Here is a 19,821-nt window from a genome sequence, read left to right as displayed (position 1 = left end):
TACCAGTTTGTGATAGTATGACTTGCGGGTCGCGAAGTTAACTGAGGAAGGCAGACAGTGATCAGAATTTTTTCTTGCACCCCATTCTGACTTCCAGAACAGCCCCACCTTGTCTCTTTCCCAATTTGCAGAATTGCAGTTTTCTTCATCCCCACCCCTTCATCTCTCTGTGGGAAGGCTTTTCCCTGAGGTTGTGAAATCTACTAGAGCTCCACAGCCAAGGCCTTTTACCCTGCCTGGAATTCAAACTGCCCTTCTTGCCAGCCACGGGTCATTCCAGGCAGCAAAGGGCTCAAGGCACAGGCTCTGCAGGAGGTGCTACTACCAGGTCGCCAAATTTGTGGTTACCTTGGCTCCTCCTGCAAACTGGAACCAGCCAGGTAGAAGATTAGACACATAAATACTTGATAGATAAGTAGATGCGTACATTAGATGTCCTTAATTCTTAAAGGGTCTTTTGTAGCTGCCTGTGCTCTTTGAGGTAGCATCATTACACAAAAAGACAGGTGAGAATCTACTATACTCAGGGGCAGGCCCCTGGAACTGAAGGCTATGGGAGTTCTAAATCTGCTTTTCCATCATGTCAGAATAAACAGAGCTAGAGGTGACCAGCTGCACCTGATGTTAGCTGCCTTTCTGAAGGGCCAGTCCAGACCACAGTCACCCTTAAATTACTGAGCAATAGCCCTTTGATGAATAACTACTTCCAGCAAACACAGTAGGTTTTGCCTGGAGAGATGCTTAAGGTTGAGCAAGCTCATAGGGCCAGACTCTGGAAAGGCAACCATCATATTTTAACTAAGGGAGTCACATCTCCCTGCAATCCAGGTTATACTATAAAATGTCTTTGGTTTCTCACAGGAAACGGTGAGACACATTGAGCTGTGTGTTTGCTATTTCCCATTCTTCAGCAGCTGCAACACTGTTCTTCCTCGTATCAGCAATGTTAATATAAACGTCAAATTGGCATATAAGTGGTGAGATGGCCTGGACTTGTAGCCCATATACCTTTAATCTCAGCACCAGGGAGGCAGGCAAACAGATCACTGAGTTCCAAGTTGGCTTGGTCTATATAATGTGTTCCAGGCCAGCCAGGGCTACATAGTGAGAAGCAGTCTCAAGTAACAACAAAAATGAAGTGAAGGAATTCTGTATCTGCCCTTCAGGTTGCATTCAGTGTGAGTCAGGAAACAGTCAGGAGATGAAAACAGAGGCATAGATTGTGCAAAATTGGGGGACAATGAGTACAGAGTTGCCTGGAGGTTCTCAAAAATCTGTGTGGAGAAGCAGCGTTTGCTGTGGGGGACCCTCTGCTGAGATTTGAATTGTGCCACCTTTTATCGTCAGAAAAGAAGGTGTCCTCCCAAAGCCCCCACATGAGCTCTGCCTGAGAGGAATGAGGGCTGATTACTTAGTCCGCCAGCATGGGCACAAAATGCTCCCTTCTCCCTGGTGGTCACCTGCTGAAACCGCTCTGTGCAGAGACACTGGCTTTCTGGAAACATCTGTGGAACGCTCTGTGAAAATGTGTTTCAAGTACATGGCACATTCCTTTGAACCTCTTCTGCACTGGAACATCTTGTTCCTTAACAGATCTGATATTTAGGAACAGCCAGAAATCATTTGGATGCACGTTTGGAAGACAAGGAAAACTATCACGCTACAGAATCACAGCTGGTGAAATCTGGATGGTGTTTTTTGGGTGTGAAAGGGAGGGGTTTTCACCTTGAAGCACGGAGATTTTTTTTGAGCATTACTCTTTTGGGGGGGTCATGTTTTTAGCTGATGTTACAGCCTCCCAAATGATTCTGTGACACAGAAAAAAATCAGTGATCACAAGGTCCTTTCCCCGTGGAGTGTGGAGAAAAGTCATGGGTCAGAGCAGAGTGCAGGTTGCAGCTTCACCTGTAATTTGATGTGTGGTCACAGTGGTTTCCAGAGGTCCCAAAACTTCCATGTCCTCACATGCAAACTGGGTGAGTTGTGTCTTCAATACTGAGTTCTTCCGTGTTTTAGTTAGGGTTTCTATTGCTTCGACGAAACACCGTGACCAAAAGCCAGTTGGGAAGGAAAGGATTTATTTGGCTTACACTTTCAGATTGTAGTCCATCATTGAAGGAAGTGTGTAGTGGCATCTTGCTTTGCCAATGAACTTGGGTGGTGGCCACATCCTATGGGCGTGCCCTCAGGTGTGCAGATGTGACCCCTTATTAGGAAGAAGAGGATCTGGCTCCCTCTCTTGGGTCTTGTTGAGCGCATCAAAAGTGCAGAGACTGCAGCTTCTGGAGCAGGAAGACGGTGGCAGACAGGAACTCCAGCAGAGCAGGAACCTGGAGGCAGGAGATGATGGAGAAGCCATGGAAGAGTCTGCTTACTGGCTTGCACCCCATGACTTGCTCAGTCTGCTTTCTTATAGAACCAAGACCACAAGCTCAGGACTGACCCCACCCACAATGGGCTGGGCCCTCCCTCATTAACCACTAATTAATAAAATTGTCTACAGACTTTCCTGCAGCCTGATTTTTTTCCCTCATACAATACAGCCCAACCACAGCCTTCCCACCCTCCACACCTCCCAGTCCCTACCGACACCTCCCCTCTCCCCAGATCCACTGCTCCTCCATTTCCCTTGAGAAAAGAGCACGCTTCCCAGTGATCTTGTGGAGGTGTTTTCTCAGTTGAGGCGCTCTCCTCTCAGAAGACTTCAGCGTGTGTCCAGTTGAGTTGACATAAAACTATCCTGCACACTCCATAATCCCAGAAGATCCAAGCAGAGAAGTTTCAGAAAACAACTTGTTTTTGAAAATCAGATGTCTCTTGGTCAAGCAGGTAATTCAGCCTTCCCAGGTGACTCTCAAATGTCAATCTTCATTTGGGTGATTTAGGACTAATGTGTCTGGTCACAGACATCAGCATCCTGGTATTGGAACTAGGAATCTAGAGGCATCAAAGGGGCCTAATCAGAGGGGAAAACAGAGGCTCAAACACCAGAGGGCCCTATGCAGCATGGGAGGAGGCACGGAGATCCTTGTGCTCACAGATAAGCACTAAGGGAACCCTGAAGAGTAGCACACAGGGTTGTTCCTTCAAGATTAGGAACGCAATACCTGTTATCCACCCAAAAGGCTGGAAGCAGATGACTGTTCTAGCCTAGTGACCTTTGCACTGTGTGGCTACATGAGACCCTCTTCCCAGACCTTTATTATAAGCTGCTTTTTCTCAGTCAATTTATACAGTCTGTCCTGATGGAAGGTGTCACATTCAGTCAATCTATAAAACCTTTTTGGGAGATGCCACATGTATTTCACAAAGAGTTCCAATGTAGTCATGTCTGATCTTTATTTACCTTACTTTGTCCCTCAAAGAGATATATGTATGCTTTATTGTGTACATGGTGTGGTGATATTTTGTTTGTTCAAACAAATAAAGCTTTCTTGATGATCAGAGGGCTGAGCTAGCCACTAGTAAACCATAGAGGTGGCTTATACCTTTAATCCTAGCACTTGGGATCTCATGCCTTTATTCACAGCACTAGGGGGGTGGAGACAGGAATATAAGGTGGTGGAGACAGGATCTTGTCCATTCAGTCTGAGGACTCGTAGAGACAGGAGCGCACCCACCCTGATCAGTGGAGGTAAGAAGTCTCTGGTGGCTGCTCCTTTACTTCTCCTATCTTTCAGCATTTACCCCAATATCTGACTCTGAGTTTTTATTGTTAGGACTAATTAGGATCAAGAAACACATGGGATTGAGTTAATTATCACCAGAAAAGCTTTGATTAACTTCTGTTGTGCTTAAATATGCCTAAAATAAATTTCTTGTGGTTTCTTGACGTTTGAACCAAGCACCAGCAATTTAGCCAAGATGAAGCCAGCTGCTTTCTTGCCTCTCAGGGATTGTTAGTTGGCTGGCCATGAAGGTCACCGAGATACACAGTCACCGAGATACACACCCACCTAAAGTCCACAGCAAGGTACAAAGGGTTGGGGAATAAGAGAGAGTCTGGAAGGAGCAACAGAATGCTGCCAGGGGCAGGAAGCATCAGCCGAGGCAAGTATCATAGGAGGACAGAAGCAGAGGTCCCCTTGAGTGGAGATTCTGAGGTTGAGGGGTGTAGCTTAGCGATAAGTGCTTGCCAGGGAGGAGGATTTGGTCTCCAGAGGTTAATCGAGAGTATAATGGAATAAACAGAATTCAGGCAAGAGAACTATTTGTCTGCAACTCAACCCCACTTAGCAGGAGACCAGTCTAGGAACTAGAGTGCAGGGTAACTTGAGACCAGAGATGATGGCTTCAGGATAAGTCCCACAGCCTGCACTAAAGACTCTGCCTCTAGCCATAAAGGAAGGGACTCTGGTGACCCTCTGAAATTAGGGAATAGCTTAGGAGCTACCCAATAGCCGTGATGGATTCATTCCCGCTCTCCCTCCTGAAATCTTAAAACAATTTTTTTCCTTTTTTGATATATTTTTTATTTTATCTTAGAAACAATCTTATTTTACATATCAATGCATTCCTTTGATAAATATAGTTAATTTTTTAGATTCATATTTTAGCATGCCGTTTTTTTTAAATAAAATTATTTAGGAAACATTAGCCAACGGTTACTTAGTTATACTTAAATAGGAGTCTGTAGGTGTTGGGTACTAGGGCCCACCAGGACCAGTGTAGGTAGCAACTATTAGAAGAACTCTGGGCATGGTGGCGCATGCATACATTCCCAGTGTTATGTTTTTGAAGAAAAAGAGGAGGACGCAAGATGAGACATATTGACTAGTATGTTATATGGGCCCGGCAGAGTAGGGAGACTAAGAGAGAAGAGGAACAGGGGTAATGACTGACCACCATGGCCAGATGCCATAGAGAGGCAGAGAGAGCACGTGGGTGGGAGAAGAGAGAGTGAAGTAGAGAGAGAGAGAGATGAGAGAGAGAGAGAGAGAGAGAGAGAGAGCAGCAGGGATGTTGGAACTTTTAAAGGGAAGACTGAGCATGCTCACTGAGGTTCCACGAATGCCCAGAGTCCTCACACAGGCTGTAATGCATAGTGGGTGACTTGGTGATGGCACGTCCCTGTGCGTGCCCTGACTGTTGTCAGGGGGCAGGGTCTGTCTCTTAAAGAGATATTGCCGATCAGCATTAAAGCCTGAACCTTTCATTCCCACCTCTACTTATTATTTAAAAAGGTGGGGTATTAGACATAGCAGGTTAAGGAATAAGGATGGACATCGAATTCTCAAGACTGCTTCCTGCTGATGTGGGGGTCGTTGACCATCTTTGGGGGACCTGAGAAGGTTAGGGTGCTGCCAAGTCCTGGTGTAGCTGGTTGTTTCATTGCAGTCCAGGCTGTGCAGAACTCCCTGGCGCCTCTTAGACCTGTTTGTTTGGATCCAATTCCGCTCACTGGAACTTACAAGAATCCTTAGAGTTTGTGAAAACATAAGTATTAGACACATTAGCAGCATATTCTTGTTAGAAGTGACTTGGCTGAAAGCATTAACATTTTAAAATTGACATATATTTTATGACAAAGAAAAGCATCTTAATCTTGACCTAGTAGTTTTGATCGTACAGTGGTATTGCAGAACTGACTATGAACAGTAGCATGGGAAATAGAGAAATCAGGAACATATTTCATTCTTTTTAATGTCTCAACTCACTTTGTCATCATGTAAGCCTTTTTATCCTCAGACCTTCATAACTTTAATTCATACACCTTTCATGACCTTTATACCTTCCATTCTCAGGCCTTCATAACTTGCATTTATTCACCGTGTTAGAACTTTCCATCCTCAGACCTTCGTAACTACATTCTCAGACCTTCATACATGTTACACTTTTCTATCTTCACATAGATAAACCCCAAAATACCTGTTCCTGAAGTCTGTTTTGCTTTAAGCTGGCCAGACTACTAGTCATCAAAAGCATCAGGGTTCTTGAGAAGGATAAGATTTTACCTGAATCAGTGATTAAAGAATAACAGAGCCTTGCCAGCAGGCTGCATGGACAGCCATTCCCAAGGTCCTCCATCCATAGTAGTGGGCTACAAGACACCTGCCTTCTTGCTGATAGAATGTGACCTGTGGATTACAGACTATAGGAAGACTCGCCTACCGTTGGCCCAAGCAACACAGGGAAAGTCGATTCCACTGTCCTCTTGTCCACAGTCTGGAATACTTTGTAGCAGTTGAGGTGAAGGGCAGGGTTGCTCAGTGACTAGTGTTGTCATTGACTCAAGATGAAGCTTCTTCAGTGCCCATCAGTCTTCTTGGTGGAAATGGGGTGGAACCAGCAGCTGGCCTATCTCTCTGTTATAAAAAGCCTTTTAACAAAACATTTTAAATGCCATGTACTCTAGATCTCTGAGCATTTGAGGGCTGTCTGTCTGCTTAGTATCTCAGCAGTCAAAACTTTGCCTTTAGATAGAGAAAAATCCCTTTTTTTGTAATAAAAAGCTGTACCTTTATAAATGGCTTACAGGATGAAGTGAGTGGTATAAATATTTTGTTAATTTGAAATAGACCTTTATGATTTTAAACTTTCATCATCCTTTAAAGATACATGAGTTAAATTTAAGTTGTATAGACTTAGCTTATATTTTAAGTATAATTATACTAGACCTTTATGACTTTAAATGTTTACCATCATTTAAAGATGCATAGCAATTTAGGAATATGAGACTTAGCACAGTTTAAGTTGCATGTAGAGTTAGATAAGTATAAAGTTAAATTTAAATTACATGTACAGAGACAAGCAGGACTAGATAACAGTAAAAGGGGAACCAGAATGCAATCTCTGATCCATACATGGTAGCCAACAGACAGGAGATTTAAAGGGACAGAGTAGACTTAAACAGAGAGTCCTAGAAAGACATAGTATTCGTAAACAAGCCATGAGCAACAGAGCCAGTGAAAGAAGAAATCACAGAAAAAAAAAATAAAAAGCACAAAAGAATCTGACAGAAAGCAAAAGTACGGCAGACAGGTTTGCTGGCACAGGCCACTGGAGTGGGCATGCCTACAGGTAGGTCACATGACCAAGATGGCAGCCCCCAGGTTAACCCACAGGGTCAAGATGGCAGCGACCATAAGCCATTTTTTTGTCTGTTTACCCGCTTGTTGGCTGCAACCAGAAAGTTTCCTTATGCATTTCCTATGGGTGAGGCAAGTAGAAAAACTGGCAAAAGCTCCTCTCCTGATGCCCATTAGCCCGTGGGAGTTGCCAGGGGCTGGCCCTGAAGGGGACACAGCTGTCCCCAAAACTGAAAAAGGACCCAGCACTCCGAACTGAAAAAGCAAAAAAGCACTGTTACTGGAGCGGGATCCCAAGCCTGGTCCTCTGGAAATTGAAGGGATATCTTACCGGATTGTAGCAAACAGGCAGATGAGTGAGTTCCAGAGATGCTTAGTTGGTAAAATGGTGCAGTTGAAGTGTACAGAGTCCCGGCATCTCAGGCCACTGCAGGCAGGACAAAGTGTCAGGAAAAGCCGAGATGTTAAGTGGGTTATGAGTTCAGATTTTAAGATCCCCGAAATTTCCTGTGTCCCTGGCAGGAGAAGTTACAGAGAAAGCCTATCCCCCCAGCAAGCTTCGAGAGAGCTTACGGAGAGAACCTAATTCACGTGGGTACCAAATGTTGTTTTTGAAGAAAAAGAGGAGAGCACAAGAAGAGACATATTGACTAGTTTATTATATGGGCCGGGCAGAGTAGGGAGACTAAGAGAGAAGAGGAACAGGGATAATGGCTGACCGCCATGGCCGGTCACATAGAGAGGCAGAGAGGGCGCTTAGGTGGGAGAAGAGAAAGTGAAGCAGAAGCAGAGAGAGAGAGAAAGAGAGAGAGAGAGAGAGAGAGAGAGAGAGAGAGAGAGAGAGAGAGCAGCAGGGAAGTTGGAACTTTTAAAGGGAAGAATGAGCATGCTCACTGAGGTTCAACGTATGCGCAGGCCAGCAGTAATGCTTAGCGGGTGACTTGGTAATGGCACATCCCAGTGCCTGCCCTGACTGTTGTCAGGGGGTGGGGTCTGTCTCTTAAAGAGATATTGCTGATCAGCAGTAAAGCCTGAACCTTTCACCTAGCAATTGGAAGGCTGAGGGAGGATAATTGCCATGAATTCAAGGCCATCTTGGTCTACATAGTGAGCTCCAGGCCAACCTGGTCTATAGAGTAAGACCCTATCTCAACAAGATAAATCTCAAAGAAAAGCTCATGAGAGTTTTCATCATATATGAATGGCAAATGTTTGAGGGAATACGTTTAATCTGATTAAAGTATCATGTGGGACTGGAGAGGTGGTTCAACAGTCAAGGGCATGTCTGTTCTTGCAGAGGACCCAGTTTGTATTCCATGTGGCGGTTTGTGACTGTCCCAGTTTCTGGGATGTAGTACCCTCTTCTGGCTTCTAAGGGCACCAGGCGCACACAGAGTGCACATACACACATGCAGACAAATGTTCATACACATAAATAAATGGATTTTAAAGTAGTATGCAAACATGATGCATAATTTTATGTTTATAACGTAGTAACCTAAAATGTGTGCTTTTGTTCTCATTCACATCCCTCTATACACTCTCTGTAGTTGGTAATTGTCCTGAAAATAGAGCAAATGTCAATACATTTTTCAGCCTTTTCCAGTACCAACCATTGTGTTTGGAGACATAAAAGCATTCATGTTGTGATGCACTCTTGTGTGTGTGTGTGTGTGTGTGTGTGTTTATTTAGCCTGTGAAAAATAGTGGATACCCCTCCCCACCCCCACCCCCGATCCTGGCTCTGCTTCTGTGTCCAAGTCTGCTGCAGTGGACCTAGACGAATAGTAAACTTTTGATGTTTCAGGTCTGCTCAGGTGAAGTGTGTACCTACACTCTTTATTCCTCCCTTCTTCTCCACCCCTTCCCCTTCCCTCCCCTTTCCTGCTTTTTCCATTCCTAGTCCATGAGAGGTAGGAGAGAGAAAAAGTACAGAATGGTGCACTTCAATCTCAAGCAGCATTCAAACTTGAGATAAAGGTTTCCCACTTAAGGAAGCAAATGGCTGAGTGCTCAGTCAGTTGCTAAAAACTAAAACTACCAATGCTAGGACGCAAAGTAGGTGGGGTGGGGTGGGAATTTCATGTTCCATAAGGAGTGGGAATTTCTGCTCTCCTGAAAGACAAAAGCATGGAGCTTCTCCCACTACAGTGGAAGCCTGGCTAGTGAACTTGACCCTGCCCTTCCTTTCTGTGTCCCTTATGGGTCACCTGGCCATAGATCACTGGCATTGTTTCTGCCCCATAATGAGAGACCAAGTAACCTTTGTTTTGCATAGTGAAGCCAGAGGTTTTGCAGGGTAATCGAAGATTGGGGAGGGCTTTCAGAAACTCTGTTTGGCTCCAGATCAAGCTGCAGTGTCCAGGTCAGCTTCATCAATAAGTAAAGCTGAAATGGTGGCCTTTATTGGCCTGCCTGCTGGCTCTACTCAGCAAACTCCAAACTCTGACAGAGAAAACAGTCTGTTTTTCTGTTTGTTTTGGCCTCTCCACCCCATCCCATGCCAGGGAAGAAGATCTTGAGGTGGGTCTGCCTAGAAGGAGGAGCTGGGTCTGGGATTACCACTAAGTGTGAGCCTACACTGGTTAATTTCTGTGAACTTGGAAGATGCTGAGGTTATCTGAAAAGAGGGAACCTCAACCGGGAAAATGCCCCATCAGATGGGCTTGAGGGCAAGCCCATGAGTTTTCTTGATTGACTCAGATGTGGAAGGAAGGGCCTAACCCACTGTGGGTGGTGCCACCCCTGGTTCTGAATTGTATAAGAAAGCAGGCTGAATAAGCCAGGAGGAGCAAGCTAGTAAGAAGTATTCCCCTACAGTCTCTACTTCAGTTCCTGCTTCTAGGTTCCTTACTTCCCTCACCAAGGGGCTGTGGCCTGGGATGTGGAAGCCAGTAAACCCTTTCCTGCCCCAGGATTTTTTGGTCACAGTGTTTATCATAGCAATAGAAAGCAAAGTAGGACAGAGCCCCAGAATGTTTCCATCACAGCACCCAAAGCAGCCACTACTGCTTTAGAGGGCTTAAAAATAAGTGTAGTCTCCCAAATTCAAAAAGGTCTGGATACCTGTGGTGGTTTGAAGGAAAATCAGCCCCAAAGAGAGTGGCACTATAAGGAGGTATGGCCTTGTTGGAATAGGTGTGGTCTTGTAGAAAGTGTGTCACTGTGGAGGTCTCCTATATGCTCAAGATACATCCCAGTGTCTCAGTCTACTTCCTGTTGCCTGCACATCAACGCATAGCAATGCCTTCTCCAGCACCATATCTGCCTGTGTGTTCCACCATGATAATGGACTGAACCTCTGAACTGTAAGTGAAACACCACAATTAAATATTTTTCCTTTAAAAAAGTTGTCATGGTCAGGGTGTCTCTTCACAGCAATAGAAACCCTAACTGAGACAATACCCGAGAGTGAGCTTTGAAGAGGAGAAAGGGCTGTCTGGAAGATCCCTCTCTTAGTCTGTACTGTAGGTAGTGAGGCTGGCCAGAGAGTGTGCTGAAATTGAACACACAAGAGCTTCCAGAACTAACTCCTGACTACCTGGGTGTGAGCAGGCTCTCTCTGAAGTAAGCTGTTTTCTCTTTCTGGAGTTTCTTCTCTCCGGTGTTTTCACCTACAAGGTCATGAGAGAGGGTCAGTGTCCCCAAGGAATGATGGGGCGTCTGAATTAAATGGGTCTTATCTTTCTGTTAATTCCAAACTATCATTCCAGATTCGTAGACACCTGCTCGCTCCCCTGAAGCTCTCCTTGCATTCCCTCCACGCCCTGGTGTATTTGGATGCTCATCTGCTCCTCAATGGCCTTATCAGCTTCACAGTCATGCTGTTATTTACAGGGATTAAAGCCCTCCACCTTCATCTCTACAGCATCTCAATACTTGCTTCCTATTCCCGTTGTGCCCAGCTGTACCATGCAGCCTGCCTCACAAAGTCTTCTTCGCCTCTTAGTGTTGGCTGAAAAGCTCACACATCTTTTGTGTTCTTCAGAAGCCTCCTTGATCTCAGAAAGTTTATTGTCCCTTTTTCCTCCATCTTTAGATGCTGGAAATGTAAAATCTACCCAGTCTGACATGTAATAAATTCTATTGAAAGGTTTGTTTATTCATTAATCCCTTGAACTTGAGATTCTTCTCCAAAAGGCCTTCCTTCTTTCCTTCCTTCCTTCCTTCCTTCCTTCCTTCCTTCCTTCCTTCCTTCCTTCCATTTTACCCTTTAACTTAGAACCTAATAGATACCCAAGAAGCACTGAATGAATGGATTATATTGTTTCTTTATAAATATGTCCCTTCTGCTTTTTTATTCAGTAAGTCTTTGAGTTTAGGACAGTGGCTGGTTTGTATCTTATCCCTAATTGCTGGTATACTACCTGATTATGGCACCAATGCCCTCTATAATGTTTCCAATTGCTCTGTCATTTATGACTTTGGAACCTCAAGCATTTCCTTATGTCTTCTCTGTCCTTATCTCTAGCTTATGCTTATCTCATTGTCTGGTCCTCCAGACTTAATAGTCAGCTCCTTGAGGGCAGGAACTGGGCTTCATGTCCTTTTTGTTCCCCGAGGGTCTGCTAGAGTATTCAACTTTCTGGAAGGTCTACAGAAGGTCTACAGTTCTTAGGGTAAACTCTCCATCATCCAGATCCGGCACTTCAGGAATGAGATGTCCGCTCACCTGACCTTCACATTCAGTATCTCATACACAGAGTTGCTTCATGTGGGAAGACGGACTTGAAAATATCCTGTAATTCCATGCTTATGTTGACTACCGTGTTCTGCACCAGTAGATAGGTGCTAAGTATGTTCAAATTAATAAAGGTGATGAAACCCACCAAGAGTAATAAGCCCAAAGACAGTACAGAGCAGCAGGGAGATGGAAACTGCATCAGCCCAGGAGGAGAGTAGGAAGTCAACTCAGGGAAACATCCAGTGTAAACATATATAAACCTTTCAACTACAAAATGTCAAGGTCCTTCCAAGTTAGTCATAGCCACATAGAAAAGAATGGTCTATAGGTCAGTATTCCTTAACAGTCTTGGAGATGTTCTGTTTGCTTTTGTCCATGGGAAGTCATTCATTCCTTTCTCTCTTTCTCTTTTCTTTTTTTCCCTTTCTGCCTTGCATTCTGCACATCTTTATTGAGCATCGACTGTGTTTTCAGTAGTTCTTCTAAGTAATTTATCCATCTCATAACCCTTGTGACAACTCTGAGATGGATATATCTTGTTTTCACTTAAAATATGATGCAAACCCACATTTGGGAGGCTGAGGCAAGAGGAACATGAGCTCAAAGCTAATCTAGGCTATAGAGTGAGACCTCATCTCAAACAAGCAAAACCTACAAGAGAAAAAATGTAACAAACCATAGCCTTAAAAAATTACCCAAGGCCACAGAACCAATAACTGGGTACACATTTGAACCTAGGCCTCACAAATAACAAAGTTTAATTGTCACTGTTTAACTTCTTCACTGTAGTTTCTCACTTTAAAGATGGTTTTTCTGTGACACAGTCTATAAACAGAATGACAAAGTGAGCTGAATGGTCCCCAAAAATGAATACTGACACAGACAAGGTTCTCTATGTATGTCACAGAGAATCTGAGGATCAGTCATAGCTTCTCAAGTAAACAGGCAGTGGAATTAAGATTGAAGGGTAGATGGGAGTTTGCTCTGATTTGGACAGACGTGTGGAAAGAGGAAAGACACAGAGCAGAAGAAAGGGACCAGAATCCTTGTCCCCTTCGGGAGCACACCAGCAAGGACTTAACTCCTCCTTGGCCTACCCCTAAAGGTTCCTTCACTTCCCAGGAGCACCAGGGGCCTATAAGGGACATTTAAGATCTAGCTGTAGCATTCTGCTTTCCAAGTATTCATTTATTCATGTTTATAGTTCACATTGAATAATTGTCTTTGTTTTTGTCCAAAAGTACTAAAGTGCAAAAGCAAACTATTATTGAAGGGAATTAATATTTCCATGTTGGTTTGAGAGAAGCAGTGTATTTAACAGCCAAATACCACAGGAAGTGGCCAACAGTGCATGCCTGCGACTCCACTGACCCCGAGTTGCTGTGCAAGTGCACTCAGTGCCTTCAAGGACCTGGCAATCCAAATCATGTCGTGTCATAGGAGGATTTTTTTGAAAAGGGAGATTGTCATTAGCCACTTTCACAGTATCCACTGAATGTAAATAATTTTACTGTGATACCAGTCATGAAATCTGAAGTTAATATGAAAACATAATTTCATTCGCTACACCAAATCCACCAATATTATGATCTAAGGTGGTAGGGCCACAGGGATCTATTACACTATTTCCCTTAATTTTGATTAAGTTCTGCATTTCCATATTTATTTCTTTTTAATTAGTAACAGATTTTATGTTCCAAGTAGCTTTAGGTTCCTAACAAAATTGGACAGAAAGTAGAGAAGGCCTTTGTAAGTAGTCCTACCCCCCACCCCCACACACTCAAGCCTATACCACCTCACACTTATCAACATCCAACACCACAATAGGTTTCTTTTTCGAAGTAGGCTTTAAATCAGAAATAGGATATACATGTTTTGTCTGTTTAACAAATATATAGTATTTCCCAATTGACCCTGCCTATTCTATAAAGTGTAATGAAAGAATGTAGAAGGGGTACTCCCCAGGGTGCTCAGTACAGTCCTGTTGTGTGGATGGTTAAGAAAAGTTTTCCCAGATAAAAACCAACAGGTAAAGAGATTTGAATGGTAAGTAGGAATTAGCAAAGCAAAAATGTCATGAGAGTGTTAGGCAAATGAAATGATAAGTGCCCAGACTCAGGATGAGAAGGAGCCTGGCATATTTTAGGAGTTCAGCAATGGGAGATGAAACTCAAGCATCAGGTGGAGACAAAACCTGTGTGTGTTATAGGCTGCGTTCAAGAGTTCTGTTTGTCCAAGGAGGACCCTAAGAGAGACATACATGGTCCCCTGGAGAAGGGCAAACGGTCAAGATCCCCTGAGCAAATTGAGAGAACAGGAAGAGGGGGGAGAGAGCTAGGAGAATGAGAAGGGGAGAAGAAGAGGGATGCAGAGGACAAGTGGGAGCCAAAAGGTTGAGTCAGGGGAAGAATAGAAGATAACAAGAATGTAGATACCATAATAGAGGGAGACATTTTAGGTTTACAGAGAAATCAGGCACTAGGGAAATGTCTGGAGATCTACAAAGATGACACCAGCTAACAATCTAAGCAACAGAGGAGAGGCTACCTTAAATGCCCTCCCCTGATAATGAGGTTGATGACTGATTTATATGCCACCTGATAGCCCTCATCCAGCAACTGGTGGAAGTAGAAGCTGACAACCACAACTTATCACTGAGCTGAACTGGAATCCAGATGCAGAGAAGTATGAGTGAAGAGCAAAGGGGTCCAGACCAGGTCCTGGTGAAACCCACAGAAACAACTGTCCTGAACATCGGGGAGCTCTTGCTCCCCAAACTGATAGCTGGGATACCAGCATGGGACTGATCCAGACCCTAGGAACATGGATTTCATTGAGGAAACCTTAGAAATCTACAGGACCTCTTGTAGTAGTTCAGTACTTATTCCTAGCATAGGTGTGGACTTTGGGAGCCCATTCCACATAGAGGAATACTCCCTGATCCAAGACACATGGGAGTGGGCCTAGGCCCTATCCCAAAGGATATGATAGATTCTGATGACACCCTATGGAAGGCCTCACTATCCAGGGGGAGCAGAAAGGATAGGTTGTGTTTTAGTTGGGGGGGGTGGTAAGGGAGAAGGGAACTGGAATTGTCATGTAAAACAATCTTGTTTCTAATTCAAATAAAAAATCTGAAAGAAAAAATAATAAAGGGCAAAGAAGAAAAAAAAGAGTTCTGTTTGTCTAGCTAAAGTGATGTGTCACAGTGGAGGGATTTCACATAGGGAGTGTCGTAAATAAATTTGGCTTTTGAAGACGGGCATAACTGCATAGCGACAACTAAATTGAAGAAATGGAAGCTGGAATTGGGGAGACTGGTTAGGGATATGCTGTAATAAACCTAGAAATGATGATAGTGTGGCAAAGTGGTGGCATTTAGAGAAGGAGAAAAATGAATATGTCCCATCAGTACTTATGAGATAGGTGGTAACATATCAGGAATTTACAAGGGCTTAAGAGTCAGACTTTCATTTCACGTAATGACCGTGACTTGGGTACCATTCTATATAATATCAGAGAAGCACATCTCTGATGCAGCAGGCATTGGCAGCAGGTTCAACCCCTACCCAACCAAATTCAGTGAACTTCAAAAGATTGCACTTTCCCTCTAGAGATATGGGACTGTGGCAGAATGCTCCCCCAACATGCATGAAGCCCAAGGTTCTACTCCCAGCACTGAAAAAATCACAAAGAAAGGATTGCCCTTTCTGTCCTCTGATAGGATTTCAAGTGTTCATTGTTCTTATCTAGGCACAAGGCTTTGGTATATGGACACCTGGAGTTCTAAGTCTTGTTTCTACCTCCTCTCCCACTTGTTATTATTTTTTATGACTCACTGGCAATTCCTACAGCAAGTTTCTTCTTTCTGTTTTCTTCCTACTCCTCAATAGCAGGTTTCGCAGGTTTCTCTGGGCAGCTTCCCTTCCTCCTTCTCTGGGAGTTTAGTCTTTTTGATTAGGTCAATGTGTCATTGGACAAATGTGTTCTCTGGTAATTAATGGTAGAAGTTCATCCTTCTGATCTATTACCCCAAATGATGCATGTCTTTAAATGTGGGACTTCTATTCCTCCCTGGCTTCACTTACTTTCCTAAGGGGCTGCAGTAATTTATAGGGATCGAGCTCCAAGTTCCCATGCCCCATTTCAAGGCCTGTATCAAGACAGACTGGCATTACTTCTTGCTACTCCTCATCCTAGACTGCCTCTTCTATTTCTCTGAGGCCTCTTCATCATTGGTTCTCTTCAATTGAAACCAACAGGGAACTGTTGTTTACATGTGTGATGCTGGCTCTATCCCTGCTTACTTTCTCTTTCCTTTCCCTTGCCTTTCATATATACCCATAAAAATATCAGTTGAGTTCATGAATGGGCAGGAAAGCAAAGGATAGCAAAAGATATCTTCTTTTATGAGAGATAAAGTTCTAATTTTTATTCTCACAAGATAAATTATATTTTTTACATTTTCGTTAATAAAATTACTGTTAATAGTGTGGAGATGGGCTGTTCACTATAACAGTATAGGTGGCTCTCTGTAGAGTCTCTCTTAGTTTGGGTTTCTATCAATGTGAAGATACACCATGACCATAGCAACTCTTATAAAGTAAAACATTTAATTGGGTTGTCTCTCTTACAGTTTTAGAGGTTCACTCCATTGTCATCATGGCAGGGAGCAGACATGGTGCTGGAGTAGGAGCTTAGAGTCCTACATCTTGCAGGCAACAGGCAATTGACTAATGCACTGTGTGGTATCTGGAGCATAGGAAACCTTAAAGCCCATTCCCACTGTAAGGATTCAGGCATTATTCTGGCCTACCCCTGTCACCTGGTAGAATGCACCCAGGCAGTACTCTGGCCAGCCTAGGGTTCCATGAGTACTATTCTGCACACAGGTGCAAAGGACCCCTTTAAGAGACAGACCCCCCCACTCTCTTCCCAGGTATTCTCTCTCCCTGCTCTCTTCTCTTTCTGCTTTCTTTCTGGCTCTCTCTTTCCGCTGTTACCCTGGGAATAGGACTTTTCCTATCTCCCTCTTCTCTTCTGTCTTCTCTCTGTCTCTGTGTCTCTTTACCTCTTTTCTCTTTCCTTCCTCCTCCCTCCCTTTTCTAATAAAACTTCTCACTCAAGCTTTGTCTACCTAGCATGTTTGTCCCTCTGCCTTGGTTACCCTCGCCTGCCATGGAATCCACCATGGTCCCCCACCCAAGGTCCCCATCAAGCTTTATGCTAACAACCACAGTGACACACTTCCTCCAACAAAGCCATATCTCCTAGTAGTGCCACTCCCTATGGGATTATGGGGGACAATTACATCCAAACTACCACATTGACTGAACCTGACACTCTCAAGTGAATTATTGCTTCAATATAAATAACATTATACCAAACAAAATAGCATTAAAATGAAAAGTTAGAATTATTTATGTCATGATGCTGCCTCTGATACAAAGAATCAGAGTCCTAGCTCTGGCTGCCAGTAAAGCTAGCGGACTCTTCTTCTAACCCCTCAGCAACTCTTCTAGAGTTGCATAGGATGGCATTATTTTAGCCTCCGTGGTACCATATTACTATTGCACTGGACATTTTGGTGGTACTTCAGATTTGCAAAATGCATAGCAATCACACTCCTTAGTATTTCTGCAAAGCCCTCCTATGAGGTGGTTCAGCAGTATTGAAGCCAAGCATAAAAATAAGTATGCACTTATCGGGAAGATGCTGAGAGGATCCGAATGAAATGCCAATGAGCGATAATGCACAACGTTCAAAATTGTAGTTCCCGCAGGTGCACAGCAGCACAACTGTCAAAACCCTCTTCCACTCATTTCAATCCCCAGTCTCAGAAAATAATTATTTTATGAGTTCTTACTTACAATGTTAGGGTTTATGCTACTATTTGTAAATTGCATATACAGGTATTTGTTTATCAAGACAATGTTTAAAATTCAGCATTTTACATACAAAAATTCACTTGTGTTCCCTTATGGCAAGGAATCACTCAACTAAATGGCTTTGGGATGGCCTCAAATTGTCCAGAACTTGCTTTTATTTGTCTTTTTTGTTTGTTTGTTTGTTCAAGTCAGGGCATCACTATATAGAACTGGCTGTTCTGGAACTCATTCTGTAGATAAGGCTGGCCTTCAATGCACAGAGGTCCACCTGTGTCTGCCTTCCAAGTACTGGGATTAAAGGCATGTGCCAATATACTTAACCAGAACTTGCAACTTGCTTTTTAAAATCATATTTTAGTAAGCACAAATTATGCAGCTACCATCAACTATAAACAGACCAGTTCATTTGAATAATGTGTTTTAATGGAGGTGGGAACTCCACTCCACTCCCTACAAGCTCAAAAGAGGTGAACAGGAATAGCTGAAGTGAGATGCTATACATCAGTGTGTAGCTAGGGGTGGGGCATTCTCCTAGCATATGTAAGGCCCCTTGTCTGATCCTTAGCAATTCAAGAAAGTAAACATGAAAAGATAAAGACATAAAAATGGGTCTGTTAGGGTCCGTAACTGGTACCCTTATAAGAAGAAAGAACATTGACACCAGGCACTAGAAGAAAACCACATGAAGAGCAAAGAGCTTGTGTGGACATAGCAAGAAGGCAACTGCAAGCCAGGAGAGCAGGACTCCCATCCTGTGGATCATGGATCTGGGACCTCCCAGCCTGTGAGGAACTAGATTCTGTTTTTAAGCTTCCACACCTTGGCGATTGTCATGACAGCCCTAGCAAGCAAATGCACCCTGTTTTTGCTCCAAGAGATTCCTCTTGTGGCCTCAGTCTAATTCCTAGGCAATACTGCCAGCCTCCATCTGTGCTATAGATAAAAAGAAGAAAAACGGTAAAGAAAAAGGTGGGTGCACAGGTCAGGGGGTGGCTGTTGGGTGGGGAGGACATCAGCCCCTCCCCAGCAGAGTTCCATGACCTGTACCAGCAGATCTGGGTTACAGAGCCCTCCCCACACTTCCACTGCACTGGGTTCTCTAGAGAAAGAAACCCATAGAATGAATACTTATTAAAAAAGGGATTGGTTGGATTGGCTTACGCAATGCAGACTAGATAGTCCAACCTGGCCATCTTCGTGCTGGAGAGGCTGAGAACCCACAGATGCTTAGTCCACAAAGCTTGATGCCTTGGTGGTCCCAACCTGGTGCAAAGGCTTGAAGGATTCCTGGTCTTCAGTCCACATTGGAAGGTCAATGAACAGAGTATGTCAGCAGCAACAGGGTCAATGAATTCCCCAATAGTACATAATTTCATCTGTGAAATAGTAATTCAAGCAGACAAAATTCCCTTGAATCTTATATCCGGGCAACCATCAGAAGGTGCCTCCCACAGTTAGAGTGGGCCTCCTCTTTCAGTTAATCAACTCAAGACAAGTCTTACAGGTGGGCTCAGGGGCTTGTCTCTTAGTTGATCCAGATCCAGTATGAGACATTACGTCTACTCAGCAGCCAAAGGGGTAGAGAGTGATGTGTTTCCCTTATTTCTTTTCTTTTTGAGATTGTTTTAACTAAAATATCGCTCCCTTCCTGTTCCTCCCTCCAAACCATCCCATATACTCTTCCCCACCATCCTTCAAATTAATGGCCTCTGTTTTCATCAACGTTATTGAGTGCACATATATATTTGCGTATATATGCATATTCCTAAATGTAGCCTGCTGAGCCCATATGTTGTTACTTGTATGAGTGTTTTCAGGACTGACCATTTGGCACTAGACAATTGTGTGCTCTACCCTGGGGAGACCAACTCTTTCCTTCCCAGCTTTACTCAGTTGTCTACAGTTCTTTGTGGAGGGCTGAGGCCTCATGGGCTTTTCCCTGTCCAGTTTGGCATGTTCCTTGATATCATCCTTGTTCAGCTCACATTTGAGCAGTAATGCTGGTGAAACTTTATGGGTGTAGCTTCTGATGTTCATTCATTCATTAATTTATAACTGTGCATATTGTCATGGCAAACAAAATGAAATAATGAAGTGAATGAAGATTGTGTATGCATCTAACAGACGTATACTATCTGAGATATTTTAGATGAGAATCATGGAAATACATGAAGGTGTTTCCATACCACCACAGTTGGTGACTACAACAAAGAGCAGAACA

The 19,821-nt window shown here is 43.7% G+C and overlaps 1 long non-coding RNA gene across 1 annotated transcript in view; it reads right to left on the bottom strand.

Moving 5' to 3' along the window:
• Nucleotides 1–6,132: 6,132 nt before the first annotated feature.
• The window catches only part of LOC118238315, a 39,389-nt gene continuing 25,700 nt past the window's right edge, over nt 6,133–19,821 (bottom strand). The window contains exons 3-5 of the long non-coding RNA XR_004768261.1: nt 18,762–18,976; nt 7,360–7,455; nt 6,133–6,319 (exon numbers count right to left, since the gene is read on the bottom strand). This is a non-coding gene — a long non-coding RNA (uncharacterized LOC118238315). The remainder of the gene's footprint in view (nt 6,320–7,359; nt 7,456–18,761; nt 18,977–19,821) is intronic.

This window comes from Cricetulus griseus, chromosome 2 (genome assembly GCF_003668045.3).
Source record: "Cricetulus griseus strain 17A/GY chromosome 2, alternate assembly CriGri-PICRH-1.0, whole genome shotgun sequence".
NCBI lineage: Eukaryota > Metazoa > Chordata > Mammalia > Rodentia > Cricetidae > Cricetulus > Cricetulus griseus.
The sequence above is the reverse complement of the archived record's forward strand: the minus strand, read 5'-3'. Positions and strand labels throughout refer to the sequence as shown.